The 15,413-nt window shown below is 40.5% G+C and overlaps 1 long non-coding RNA gene and 1 other non-coding gene across 2 annotated transcripts; both read right to left on the reverse strand.

Annotated features, from left to right (window-relative positions):
- Positions 1-5,929: 5,929 nt before the first annotated feature.
- trnal-caa (transfer RNA leucine (anticodon CAA)) lies at positions 5,930-6,002 on the reverse strand. The gene has a single exon. It is a non-coding gene; the product is annotated as a tRNA-Leu (tRNA).
- A 285-nt stretch (positions 6,003-6,287) lies between these two features.
- On the reverse strand, positions 6,288-14,244 carry LOC107670929 (uncharacterized). The gene is made up of 3 exons (XR_001632137.1): positions 14,215-14,244; positions 6,657-6,718; positions 6,288-6,393 (listed from the first exon to the last, which is right to left on the reverse strand). It is a non-coding gene; the product is annotated as an uncharacterized LOC107670929 (long non-coding RNA).
- Between the last annotated feature and the right edge of the window lie 1,169 nt (positions 14,245-15,413).

Here is a 15,413-nt window from a genome sequence, read left to right on the forward strand (position 1 = left end):
GCTGCGGCGCCCGGGGAGCAGTTGGGGGTTCGGTGCCTTGCTCAAGGGCACCTCAGTCGTGGTATTGAAGGTGGGAGAGAGCGCTGTGCGATAATCAATGTTTCTACGATATTCTTTGTTCTGTTGAATTGGTATAATTATCAGTTTTGTTCAAAGGCTGAAAAGTTACTTGAAGGGAAATAGGGCTGTTTTCCATTGGTTGTATTTGGACTTGCATTATTAAATGCACTAGGCATATGATGGTAATTGTCCGTATTGCTTTGCTCATTTTTCCATTTGCGGGAGCCTGTTTACCTGGTAAAACTCGTTGTTGATCTTTTTTCGGAGTTTTTTAATGCTATGCTCCCTTTCATTTTCTTCTTCATTTGTATTTTCGGTTTCAATTCTTTCCTCTGTCTTTTTTTTCTTCTTCGTTTAGTTTGGGTATTCTACAAAGTAATGCTTCCTTCTATTTGGATCGCTGTTGGAGTAGTCTTTTCTCCTGGGTTCATTCCACTTTTTCCTTAATATTCTCAGATATTGCTACTTAGTCACCCGGAACAATTGGACATGCTGCCTCTGCCTCCTTACTAGGCTGCTGTTTTCTTGTTTCCTGTAAATAGATAGCTTTGTGTATCGTAGTTAGTTTCTTCATGTAGGTTCTTAGTTCCATTTGCAATTGTTCTAGTGGGGGTCCTTTATAGGGGCCCCTATAGAATAGACGCAGGCATGGGTCGAACCGTAAGCATTTCATGCGGTGTTAGGTGCGTACTTCTGTTAATTTGCCTACGATAACTCATTAATGCAAGAGGCAAAGCAATCCAGTTAAGTTTAGTACTTGCACATATTTTGTTAATTTTAGTTTTAATGGTACCATTTAATCTCTCAACCACACCCTGCGATTATCTGAACTTATTTCAGATGGTATTCCAAATCTAGGAAATACTTTTCTTGTCAGAAATGTAATCACTGTTGCTGCCCCTTCATCTGCCAATGGTACTGTTTCAACCCATCTACTAAATGTGTCTATTACCACAAGCATATACCTTTTACCTTGCACCCGTTTTATCATGTCCACATAATCAATCACCAAGTGTTTAAACGGTCCTTCTGGTACTGGCATATGACCTATTGGTGTTGTTATACATTTTCTAACATTATGTTTGGCGCAAATTTTACAGGAGGACAAAAAGTCATCCACTACTGGTTTTAAATATGGGGACCAATATCCTTGTTGTTTAATTCTCCTTATTACCTCCCCCCTTGGACAGTGATCAAATCCATGTGCATCTGGAATTAGAATGTTTCTGAGAATGTTCCTGAGAACGGCAAACATTTTGAGTGTCTTTTATAGCTCCTCTTTGTTGCCACATAGACTGTTCATATGAAGTTGCTTGTTCTTGTATTCGAATACTATCATCTAATTGAGGCTGTGGTTCTATTAAAACAATTGGAGCTAATATTGCTGTTACTCATCCTGAGGCTTTTTTAGTTTCCAAATCTGCTACATTATTTCCTTTGTTTACATAGTCATTACCTTTTTTATGAGCTTGACATTTTATAACTGCTAATCAATTAGGTAGCATTATCGCAGAGATTAACTGAATTATTTGGTCGGCATGTTGGATTGGAGTTCCATTAGTTTTTTTAATGTCTTTGTTTCCCTTTACTCTCTGTAATTTCTTGTACAACTCTTTCTGAGCGTTACTGGATTCTGCATCTTCTTATCATGTGTCTTTGGTCTTTTCTATCGGCTTCAATTTTATTTATTTTTTATTTTTTTATTTTATTTTCCATTTTTCCATTTGTTGGCCCACATCTGTTTCTTTTGTCTTGATCATCTTGTTAGCTATTTTATCATTCATTTCATCTTCACCCGTGATTTGTTGTGATGGTCTTTCCCTGTTGGCAAGGGATGGTTTCTCATTTCATGTTGTTTGGGATTACAGAAACTGGTTGGTATATTTTAAGATGAGAGCTGTGGACTCCAGTGTCAATCTGCAACCATTCATCTGATCAATGAACAGTCCTCTTCTGAGATCTCAACACATTCTCACTGGTTCTTATTGTTGGAGCAAACCTTTCCTGGAATTGAGTTGATGTCTCCTGTGAATGAGACTTAAACTATTTTTGTTAGTGACGACATTCCATCATCTGCTCATTTGGCCCATTGTCCTTCGTGGTGTCACCTGTGGAAAGTGTATGTGGGCTGCATACTGCCCCTTTCAGGGGGTTTTCATATTTTCATTACCACCAGGGCTTAAATCTTATCTCATATAATTTGGCTTTTTATCATGATTTGCACTTTTTAATGTGAATATTATTATTATTATTCACTTTCAACCAATCTACTATCAACATATAATTTCTTAGGCATCTGGAAAGCACTCAGCTCACTTTTGCCCAAGTTAATAGTTACAAATCAACATTTCATACTTTGACAAAAATCAGCTTCATCTTGATATGCTGAAAAGAAAGTTAGATTAAACTTGTTTTGATCTGCTTTCCCATGCTATTATGCTGCGCAACTGTGGCATTTATTTTTTCTTCCTGCCACAACAACAATCCAAGTTCCCCCATGTCCATTATTTTAGTGGGCATAATCTGCCCTGTGGGCCCACATATTCAAATTGGGATATTATCAAAATTTGGATAACAGCTGTTTTGGCAACTTATTGCTTTGCCTTAGTGTCTCTTCAGAGACTATATTTTACTCCATTCACACACTGGCCATCATTCACACACATTCACACCTCCCTCAGGCTATCATGTTCTTACATACTGTTCCAAATGGGGAACATGCAGTTTTAGCAGTGTTCCACACATTTAGTGGAATTCCACACATTTTTGTTGTCCTTAACAATTTAAATGTTTTAGAATATTTGACCTAATCCTGGTGCAATTGAGACAGCCAACTGTAATTTCTCAAATGCATCATTTTGTGTCATTTTAATTGTCATTTTTTCTTGTTATTACTCATGAGTTAAAGAAAATTTGAGATCTCTGCATAATTCTTGGATCCATGCCCAATAACATTTCTATCTCATTACCCCAGTGACGAACATTTCTGATTTAATTTCTTTGGACTTTTTGGAATTATGTTTTCCTTCTCATTTTATTTAACCTAGCCCTAGAAAATTATCATTAACCAAGATGGAGTGACCAATAGTACTGTTTCATAGTTATATTTTTTCTTTAGACACTTTTGTCTATCTTTTTTCTTTGCCACAGAATAGTTTAGTTGTGTTTCCCCTAAATCATGCTTTTGATGTAACCCTCACTATCCTAAATCCAGCCTTAGTTTCAAATAATTTGTGAGTTGAGCACCCACTTTTTCTATCAATGAAGTTTCTCTTTTTATTTATTTTTTATTCATTTATTTTTATTTAGATGGCTGGACTGGTAGCTACTGGAACAGCAGACAGAGAATGTTAGTTTAGCAGAGAATGCAAAGATCTGCTGTAAGACCAGTGAATAATCCAAATATAGTAAGTTAATATAATAAATAACAAATTTGAAGCGTTCTCTAGAGTCATCATTAGATATCTCGCACCTGTGCCCACAAAGGAAGGTATGGAAGTTCTTCTGTTGGACAATCAATCTGTTGAAGTCTTTGACTGTTGCATTGGGTCATCAGCTTGTGATGTCACTCAAAGGCCCTCAAAGGCCAGATGATGTGAACTGCAATATTGGCTTTGATTTTTCTCTGCCTCTGTTCAATGTGGCTTTTTGTTGATTCCTACCACGATTTTACATCTCCTGATGCTTTCTTTGTTTTCAGGAAAAGTCTCAAGTGAAAGTTTCACAGTCTTGTTCCTTTAGCAATTTCTCAGAAGTGTCAACTTTCATTGTTGGGGGGGCTGAATGCCTTTCAGCCACTCTCTCTCCTTCTCTGTGCTGCCGTGTCTTTGCTTTTTCTCCTCTCGTCTCTTCCATTCTTCAAGGCACAAGAGAACTTTTATTCATTCTAATTCCAAGTGTGTTTGAGCAATCTGCTCTTTATGTTCAACCATGTTTGTCAATGGTGTCTCAATGCTAAAAATCTCACTGATTGACAACAGCATCTCTTCTATTCTATTTTTAGTAAAGCAGTTATTCGTTGCAAGAAAAGAGCAAGCTTATTATAGTTTCAGACTTCAATCTTAGTTTTTCTCCTATATTTACATGCAGGGTTCAAAATAATCTAGTAATCGTGAATGAAACTTTCCCAAGCAACCTCTACTTCAGTTGAATCAACAAGTCTCATTTATTAAGCTAGCTGTTGAATTAAAGTTTGTTTTATTTCTGGTCACTCAATCCTGCTTTTAATCAACTCATTGCACAAGTTATTCTATTCTAAATCTCTACAATGGATTCATTTTCCATATTGTCTCTCAGGGATAATGAGATAAAACTTTTTAGACGTCTTCAGATATAAGATATAATGTTTTAGGCCTGTGCATTCATAGTATTTATTTATATATTAAGTTATATATTAAATGTAATATATATATCATTATATATCTTAAATTATATATACATTTAGTCAATATATCTTATTATTATCTGTTTATTTATCTATCCATTTATTTTTCAAATCCATTAGTCTTAAAATATATAAATAATTAATTTCTCTCAAGTGTACCAGCAATGTGTCCTTCTTATTAAGATATGTCTATGTGAAGAGTCAGACAGCACCACTTCACTACACCCGACAGAAAGAATATTTACGATCTCACGCTGTCTCCGCTACCAGATCACTTATACAAGTGCGCACACACAAACAACATATATCGTTCTCTTGTCTCACTTACTGGTGTGAAATATCAACACCTGTCAATCTTCTGCTTCAGTCTGCTGACTTTGTCTCTATACACAACACAACAATTATTAATTTATTACAGGATTTTGTTAAAACCTAAACCACCATGGAATTTTACTAAAAACTAAACCACCATGGAATTTTACTAAAAACTAACCATCATGGAATTTTATTAAAAACTAACCACCATGGATTTTACTAAAAACTAACCACCATGGAATTTGACTAATAACTAAACCACCTGTAATTTTACTAAAAATGAAACCACCTGTAATCGGTACCATAAATTATTTCTGCGCGCCCACTGTAACTATGCAGTAAACTAAGACCATCTGCATGCAACATTTAATGACTACAGATAATTCTGGATTCAAAACCCCTTTTCCTCTTTTGGTTCTTAAAATTTCTTTGGAAGAGCTTTTTAGAATAATCTTACAACAACTGGCAATCTCTGGAGAATTAACCAAACATATTTTTTATAAGCAAAAATGCTTACCTCGTGGCCACGGTCTGTGCCAATTATCCAGAGAGAGCCCGCTGCAGCTTTTCACTATTTTGCCCTGTCTCCTTTCCTGCCGGGGTCGCCAATTATGTTGTAGAATTTTCCTTGTTCACAATAAATTGCTAAAGAGGTTTTGAAGCCAGTAGACTTTATTGATCAAACAACAAAGCCAAGTTACGGTTTGCAAAGGTAACTCCCGAATGTCTTTTCTACACAGATATATATATGACTGGAGCTGGTTACATAATTCCATATATGTATTGTTGTATTTTTAGGCAGGTGTTTCTTACCATATATAGAATGATCAATAGTTGTCATGTATATTTCTAGGTCCTGAACAGATTCTTTCCATATATGCAGGGTCTTCAAGTTTTAAATAGTTCACTCAGTTCTTTCACTGCAGCTTTTAACCCACAGTTACTACACATAGTCTCTTTAAATAATAATTGTAGAATAATGTCTTATCTATAGGCATAATTATATGTATTATATTGAATTAAGATCCCTGAAAATCTTCTACAGCAGCAGCAGCAGGGGCATCTGCCCTTCTGTTTGCAGTGTAGTAATGACTCAGAAGGAGGCGCTGAGAAAAGCAACTGACCCACGACCATCAGAAGGGTGTCCAAAAGCCACTCACTGCTCCCCTCTGCCGAAACCTGAGATCTAACCACGGACCTTTAGATCTTGAGTCTAACGCTCTCCCAACTGAGCTATTTCTGCCTCAATGTAATAGTCTGTAACCGACCCGAGTGACCCACTCAATGCAACACGAGCCGTAGGTAAGAGACCAAGTAGAAGGACAAGACATCGACGTTGAAAGACAAGTACCTAACACTGCCGTGCAATTGAGCCAAAGAAAGCAGGACGACAGCCGCTCCGCAAAACACCGGTTTCAAAGCTGCAGCAGGGCTCATCCGGGATTTGAACCAGTGATATCTCACTCCCAAAGTGAGAATCATACCCCTAGAACAACGAGCCATCAGATGCTCCCGTTATTAGTGTAACCGGCCCCACACTGTCACTGTTGCGGTCTGCGTTGTGTTATAAATGAAGAGACGGATCACGGGAACTGCTGCTGATGGAGGGTTTATTAACATGGAGCATGCAGATGCTGGATGGAGTAGAGAGAGAGTGCAACAATGAGAAATGTTTTCGTTCTGTGATTTTTTCCACCTCTCCTCAACGTGCTCAACGCGGTGAACATCACAATGATAACATCAAAAATACAGTGCAAAATAAATTGTTACAAACATTTATCCAAATATCTGATATAATCTTCTGCAGCCAATTTTAAATCAACCATGAATTAGAATTGATGAATTGAACAACATGAATAGAACATGAATAGAAAATCAAATGAACAATAAACTATACCTGGATGGAGTAGAGAGAGAGTACAACAATGAGAAATGTTTTCGTTCTGTGATTTTTTCCACCTGGACAGATTAAACACCAGTTAATCAATTAGCAAAAATCACCATATTCTGCTGATGCACATACATATACTCAAACCGCTGTACTCAGTAATAACACTGTTAAATCCCATCCATCCATGAATAAAACACTTTCCAATACATGTATAACACTCTTAACAGTAATATTTTTGCATAGTAGGTACTTAATAAAACTTCTGGTAACTTTTACAAGCTTATATTGAAGAAGCACCACTAACTGCCTACCTCTCCTTAGCGTGCTCAACGCTGTCTGAGGACGCAGCACGGTGTGAACAGAAATGACGTCACGACGTAAAATTAATATAAAAATCTTTTCCCAAAAATGACACAAATAAAGTACAAAATTAAATTATCACGTTTTCGTGAACAACTAATATAAAGTAAATACATGAAAATTGAAAGGAAGGATAATTAGTGGTAACTTTTACAAGCTTATATTGAAGAAGCACCACTAACTGCCTACCTCTCCTCAGCGTGCTCAACAGTAATCCCTGACACACGCGGTCTGAACAGAAATGACGTCACGACATAAAATTAATATAAAAATCTTTTCCCAAAAATGATACAAATAAAGTACAAACTTAAATTATCACGTTTTCGTGAACAACTAATATAAAGTAAATACATGAAAATTGAAAGGAAGGATCATTAGTGAAATACATTAATTTAGATCGTGAGTGCACACTCTTATTAACATCCGTCACATTCACCCCTCCTGAATTTCACTAATATCCTGACCAAAATGACAAAAACCGATCCAACAGAACCAGATTTTCCACGAATCTCATTCGCAGTTCAACATGGTAAGTTACCTACTTGAAAGGTTAAGAAAAGTCCAAGGTTGATCAAGTCTTTTTCAACTTTTTTGACCACCCTTCCCGCACGGGTCCTAACACCCTGTGTGTCAGTGGGAATTTGTGCTTGTGTGTCAGTGATACTGTTAGCATGAGAGTCATTCACAGTTTGTGTTTGTGGGTTAGGGCTATTATCAGGAGATTCAGTCTCTATGCCAGAAACTTCATCAAAATAACCCCCAATGGCCTCATTTTCACTGGGATCTTGTTCACAGACACTTCTTCAACTTTGGATTGAATGATCAGATTCCAAATTATCATCACTCACAGGTTCTTGACCTTCAACTTCGTCTTGTCCATCAAGCACCCATGCCTTCGTTCTATCTTCAGAACTCCCCTCTTCCGATAAATCAGACAACTCAGACATGCAAGACTCCGTCTCCATATTCTCAGCATTAGACTGGATGTCCTTGTCATCTTGAAGTGGTTCAATCGGTAGAAAGCTGATGTCCAGAATTAAATTTCGATGCACCACTTTTGATTTGCCATCCTTGTCAATCAGTTTGTATATGTTTGTTTGAAGGTTTCAATCCTTTACAGTATAGACACTTGAATCCCACTTATCGGCAAGCTTTTTCTTTCCTCTTTCACTTTTGTTTGCAAGGAGCGCTCTGTCTCCGATGTTCAAACATGTGCCCTTGACCTTCCGATTATAACCCTTAGCTTGCTTTTTCTGTTCTTTCTCTGTGTGTTTCTGGGCAATGTGTGCTGCTTCATGGAGGCAAGACATAAGTGTTTTCGCATAACTGCCATGGTCAACAATCACAGGGTCATGCAACACCTGCCCAAAAACGACATCGACAGGTAGCTTCGGAATGTGACCAAACATTAACTGGAATGCGGCGTAACCCGTGGTCTCGTGTACTGTGGCGTTATATGCAAATGTAAAAGTCTGTATCTGCTCGGGCCACTTGTGTTTCTCCTTGAGAGGCAGAGAACGAAGCATACTGCCCAGGGTCCGATTGAACCGCGCACTCCAAAAATCCAAACACACTAACTCCATAGGTGCTGAAGTCCTGATGTTCTCAAGTGGGGATCGAGCAGATGGCTCTGGTGTTTTGGCCAATATACATCTCTGACAACACTTGACATACTCCCTTATGTCACGCTCCATTCTAGGCCAGAAAAAGCGTTGTCGAGTTAGCCGGAGAGTTCTTGACTGTCCTTGATGTCCAGCGAGATCGTGCACACCACTTAAGGCTTTAGCCCTGAAACTAGAAGGAAGTACAAGTTGGAACCTCTTATGATTGCTTAAAGGATCTTTGGAGACACGATAGACTACTCCATCTTGAACCTTCAGCCGATCCCATTGCTTAAGAAGATCTAGAGCACTGGTATCCATTCCAGCCACCTCTCGCCTTGACGGTCTTTTATTCTGACTCAGAAAGGGTATAATTCTTGAGATTGCTGGATCTGATCATTGGCCCTGTCGGATCTCCTTGAGGGGGATTGCTGAAATTGTGTAATGTCCAGGCATTGCTGCATTCTGAATGGACTGGATTGCCTGCATGGCCCTTAGCTCTGTCACAGTCTCCCACTGATTGTGGAGGTTCAAAAGAGTTCTGACTGTTTTGTGATCACAGTACACTGGGCTTGACTGAGACGATACATGAAGGCTGTTCACTTGTAAACGAAAAGTGTTCTGAACTCCATCTTTATCAACCCTTTCAGCCTCAGTGAGTAGACTGCCATATCGCTCGGTGATGAGCCTGTGACTGACTGTTTTTGCGAAAGGATCACGGCTCAACGCGTCAGCTACATTGTTCTTACTTCCAGCAATATGCTTAAGATCAAAAGTATAAGCAGCAAGCTTAGACACCCAGCGCTGTTCACAAGCATCGAGTTTAGCCTTTGTTAGTATATAAGTGAGTGGGTTATTGTCTGTCCATACAGTGAACGTGTGGCCCTTTAGCCAGTGACTGAATTTTTCACACACACTCCACTTTAAGGCTAAAAACTCGAGCTTGTGTGCTGGATATCTCTTCTGAGAGTTACTTAAGGACTTGCTTGCAAATGCAATAGAGCGCACCTTTTCCTCGCCTGCTGGTATCCGCGATAACAACAGCACCAAGACCTTCAAGAGAAGCATCAATTGACAAAATTAATGGAAGAGAAAAATCGGGATGTGCCAGGACCACACTCTGCAGCAAGCTCTCTTTCAGTTTAGAAAGGGCACCATCACACTCTGGGGTCCAGTCAGTTGGCTTCTGCTTTCTGTACGTGCCTGCCTTAGCCTCAGTTTTGACCTTTGTCCTCCTTTTCTGCCCAGCAGTTAGGGAGAAGAGTGGTTAGGCAATGGAGGAGCAATTAAGGATAAAGTGCTGGTAGTAGAGGATCATTCCCAAAACAGACTTAATCCTCCATACAGATGAAGTGCACACATCTTCCATGAGGTCAGCGTTTGACAGTTTTGCTATGGCTTCAACCTTTGAAGGATCAACGGAAACACCATTCCCATCGATAATGTGGCCTAAAAACTTAACGGACGCTTGCATCAGATGGCACTTTTTTGGACTTAATTTGAGATTGTGGCTCCTTAATCGTTGGAATACTATCTCCAACCGCTCCAGAGCTGCAATCTCATCAGGCGCAAACACCAGTAGGTCATCTAAGTAACACAGCAGACTGCTAAAATTCAGGTCCCCGAAGATACTTAACATCATACGCATAAAAGATGCTGGGCAATTACACAAGCCTTGAGGCATCCTATTGTACTCATGGAGACCTACTGGAGTCGTAAACGCTGTGTACTTTTTATCTTCTTCAGCCATGGGGATGTTATAAAAGCCTTATGTTAAATCCATAGTACTGAAGAGAGTATTTCCACCCAAGGCAACGAGAGAGTCCGATTGGTGTGGGAGCGGGTGCGCATCCTTAATGGTCCTGGCGTTCAGCCATCTGAAGTCCGTACAGATCCTTAAGCTGCCGTCTTTCTTCCATACTAAAACCAAAGGCGAAGCATACTCGCTCACTGATTTACGGATTTTTCCTTGCTCTTCCATTTCTGAGAGAACTTGGCGTAATTTTTGATAGTGAGCAGGTGGTACACGACGGTACGGAAGTCGGAAAGGACGCTCATCAGTTAAGTGGATGCGGTGAACAAAACCTCTGAGCTCCCCACAATCCAGAGCATGTTTGGAGAATACATCATTGTAGTTCTCAAGCAACTGGACGAGCCTTTCCTTTGCTGTATCACTGGCAGAACATGAGTCGATATCAATGTCACTGAGGCTTACGGCCCTAAGTCTCTGTTTAAGATCACCTGTGACACAAAGTCGGGAAATTGCCTCGGATGCGGGCACATGAGCATGACTGAAACCCTGCAACAGCTTACAATCTTCCACAGCAAGGCACGGGAACACATCAGCTAACTTACGGTTGCTTTTGAGGGTGACCGGCTTGTCTGAAAGGTTGGTAATTTTAAAGGAACCCAACGATCTCCCCACAGAGGCATAACAACACAGCCTATGATGATGTCCCGTGGCATGGTTCTGGAAGAAGTGGCCTCCACGATTACAGTGCTCCCTGGTGACATGGCAGTATTACTCGGCAGCCTTCCCCAGACAAGGTGTTCTTGTTTGGCCATTAGAGTAACTGACTGCTGAAGCTTAACAGTCCCAACCTTGTCTGGTGAATCTCCACCTCTCCAGCGGCAAGTATTCGCCATGACATCCAAGAATTGTTCACATGATGTAGGTGGCTCTGAAACACTGTTACACAGAATCCTCCAGTAATCATCACTGATCTTCATTCGGTACATGAGGAACTTCATCACATTGGTAGCGATGATTAAATCATCCCTTTGTCCTGGTACAACTAGAACAGGCACCAAACATCTCTCACCATACACTTTGAGCTCAACTTCATACATGCATTTTGGCTTGGTTGTTTTACCTCCACATCCTATTAACATTATTTCTTGTGTCAATGGTGTGGGCTTTGGCAACACATCTTCACTGAGCATTCTACTCTCTACTGCTTCACTGAAAGTGCATGTCATAGATCCTGAGTCCAACATTCCCTTCATCTGGAATCTGTCATTCACATATACAGGTGCATAAAACAACTCATCAAACACTTCAAGAGTTTGTGTATTCTGTGCGATCACTTTAATTTCAGCTGGAGCTTGCGCACACGCACTTTCATAAACTTGCTTAATATCCGCATTTTCGAGGGTTTGTTTCACTCTACCCACACGTCCCCTCTCCAAGTGTGGGCCGACTATTTTAAAGTCGGTGAACCTTGAGGTGGCTGTGCAAACTGGTTGCCAGTGCTGGGTTGACTATCTGCACAATTCTTCTTTATGTGACCAGGTTGGAAACAGGCAAGGCAGAATCGTTGTCGTCGACAGTGTGCTAAAGTTGAATGCTCATGAGAACGGCATACCTTACATGCTCTCATAGGTGATTGGCTTGGTCGAGGACACCTCATCTCCACTTGACTATTCTGGGAAAGAGCACGGTCAAGTAGACTGATAAGCGTCTTCATGCAATTATCATCATTCTGTGGAGGAGATGGAGTACTAGCATTAAGATTATCAGACGGCACAACAGGGAAACCACTAGCTGCGATCTCATTCTCTGTAGGTGACTGAGTATGAGCTGTAGCATTCCTCATAGCAATGTTACGCTTAAATTTGACCGCCAACTGTTCCTTTGCTCAGTCTGATATCTGTCGAGATGCTCTTGTACTTCACTCGCTGTCCACTTATCTGGTGCTTTCAAGCGGAAAATGGCCAACAAAGTTGGGTCCGGGCAGTATTTGACAAACATCATGGCTGCCTCCTGGCATGGGTTATCCATCTGTCACCCAAGCCTATTTAAAGCCTCCTCTGCAACATCCACAGCCTTATTTAAACGGACCCAGTACTCGACTGGATTTTCTCCCGCAGCAGGTACTGTGCCGTAAAAATCAGCTAAAGGCATAGAGGAAACTCTGACCTCGCTGAAATGCTGTTTAAGAATGTCAAATATCACTCTGGGGTTCTCAGAGGGTCTTAGGGAAGTGTTACTGCGAAGGGTTATTCTAACAATGTCTCTGGCTTTACCCATCAGCCTCAGGAGGATTTCATGATGATGCTCCAACACTGGTATGCCTCTTTTCCGCAGGTAAGTGTCCTCTAAATCCTCCCACTCATGCACACTGAACTTATCAGTTCCAGCTCCTCGGAAAACAGGGGGCTCTCTTACTTCAGACTGCATGACCAGTTTAACTCCTGTCAAATTAAGTGAGGGAGCTTCTGAGAATGACTGACCTGCACCTAAACTTCGAGTCTGTGCATTGCTGTTTTTTCTTTCCCCACACCTTTCCCCACTTTGAGCAGAAATTATAGTCTGTCCTACTTCCTGAGCAATATGTGTTATGAGGTTATAACATGCTGCATCATTTAAGTCTGGGCTGACTAATAATGGATTACTCCTTAACTGACTAGGTGTTTGTTCAGTTACGCGAGTAGAACAGAATTCAGGCGTTCGTCCTACATTACCCCTCCCTGCAAAAGGTGTAAATGAACGATCACTGAGGAGTCTCCCTCTCGCAAAACTCGAATCTGACATGTCCCCATCAACATTAAAATTCTCTGCATTAAAACCATATGCCATCATCCTCTTTAACGCAAAAGTTATCAAACTTTGAGTAAAATTTTCAAATGACAAAACTCGTTAAGTACCAGCACAGCAAAATCATTAAGGAAACTAGAGGAAGAAAAATAAAAGTAGTAGTGCTAATTGTGTAGTAAAGTGTCCAGTTCTTTGAAAATGCACTACTTTGTGTTACTGTTCATCGAAACCTTGACTGAAGTGCAGCATCCACCGGTGATCAAACGGCATTGATCCTTGGACGAAGATCCGAGACGAGCTGATCTTACCAGTGGTAATCTTATTTTACCCAGTTACCACTGATCTTACCCAGTTACCACTTAACCAGTGGTAACTGGGTCCGGTTACCACTGTAACCGGCCCCACACTGTCACTATTATGGTCTGCGTTGTGTTATAAATGAAGAGACGGATCACGGGAACTGCTGCTGATGGAGAGTTTATTAACATGGAGCATGCAGATGCTGGATGGAGTAGAGAGAGAGTACAACAATGAGAAATGTTTTCGTTCTGTGATTTTTTCCACCTCTCCTCAGCGTGCTCAACGCGGTCTCAGTGAACATCACAATAATAACATCAAAAATACAGTGCAAAATAAATTGTTACAAACATTTATCCAAATATCTGATATAATCTTCTGCAGCCAATTTTAAATCAACCATGAATATATGAATTGAACAAAGTGATACAACATGAATAGAACATCAAATGAACAATAAACTATACCTGGATGGATTATAGAGAAAGTACAACAATGAGAAATGTTTTCGTTCTGTGATTTTTTCCACCTGGACAGATTAAACACCAGTTAATCAATTAGCAAAAATCACCGTGTTCTGCTGATGCACATACATATACTCAAACCGCTGTACTCAGTAATAACACTGTTAAATCCCATCCATCCACGAATAAAACACTTTCCAATACATGTATAACACTCTTAACAATAATATTTTTGCATATTAGGTACTTAAAACTTCTGGTAACTTTTACAAGCCTATATTGAAGAAGCACCACTAACTGCCTACCTCTCCTCAGCGTGCTCAACGCGGTCTGAGGACGCAGACCGCGTCTGAACAGAAATGACGTAAAATTAATATAAAACTCTTTTCCCAAAAATGACACAAATAAAGTACAAAATTAAATGATCACGTTTTCGTGAACAACTAATATAAAGTAAATACATGAAAATTGAAAGGAAGGATCATTAGTGAAATAGATTAATTTAGATCGTGAGTGTACACTCTTAATAACATCCGTCACACTAGCAAATGCTAAATAAAGGCTCACAGGGATGTGAAGATTTCCGAGAAACTCCTTTCTGCCGTACCTCCACTGGCTTGGGCTGCCTTCCCAAAACAATATTGAGAACCGTATGCAACGCGAGCAGTAGCTAAGAGACCAAGTAGAAGGACAAGACGTCGACGTTGAAAGACAAGTACCTAACACTGCCGTGCAATTGAGCCAAAGAAAGCAGGACGACAGCCGCTCCTCAAAAACAGCGGTTTCAAAGCTGCAGGTTGGCTCATCCGGGATCTGAACCCGGGACGTCTCACACCCAAAGCAAGAATCATATTCCTAGACCAACGAGCCATGAGATGCTCCTGTTACTTGCAAATGCTAAATGAAGGCTCACAGGGATGTGAAGCTTTCCGAGAAACTGCTTTCTGCCGTACCTCCACTGGCTTGGGCTGCCTTCCCAAACCAATACTGAGAAAAATGGCAAGGTAAAGGACACGAGGCTCGAGTCAACTGCAGACGGCTACCCTGCAGCGTAACCCATTTGAGCCATCTCAGAAACAACACCTCATTTCAGTGCAAGTGCTCTAAGCCAATGAGCTAAGTGGTCGACCAAGTTTAAATTGCAGACGTGGAACAAAGAAGAACAGCGAGATGCGGGCTGAATATGCGCAGAAGCAGCACTTGTCTTACTTAACGGCGGCTTGCGATTGGCCGAGAGAAGTCAGCAAGGATGGATACTGCTCAAGAAAAGAGGCACCAAAGACAGAGGTGGGCTCGTCCAGGATTTGAACCTGGGACCTCTCACAACCAAAGCGAGAATCATAACCCTACACATTGCGGCACTGCCACACACATCATGCTGTCGTCACTGAAGAAAAACTGTCTGAGGTCTGTAATGCTTCTTCACAGAAGGTAACGGTGACACCAGTCTGCTAAATTTAGTTCTACGTTGTTTCTGTTCAGTTTATTGTGTGTTCTAGATTCT

Source organism: Sinocyclocheilus anshuiensis, unplaced genomic scaffold (assembly GCF_001515605.1).
Source record: "Sinocyclocheilus anshuiensis isolate Anshui unplaced genomic scaffold, SAMN03320099.WGS_v1.1 scaffold1503, whole genome shotgun sequence".
Lineage (NCBI taxonomy): Eukaryota > Metazoa > Chordata > Actinopteri > Cypriniformes > Cyprinidae > Sinocyclocheilus > Sinocyclocheilus anshuiensis.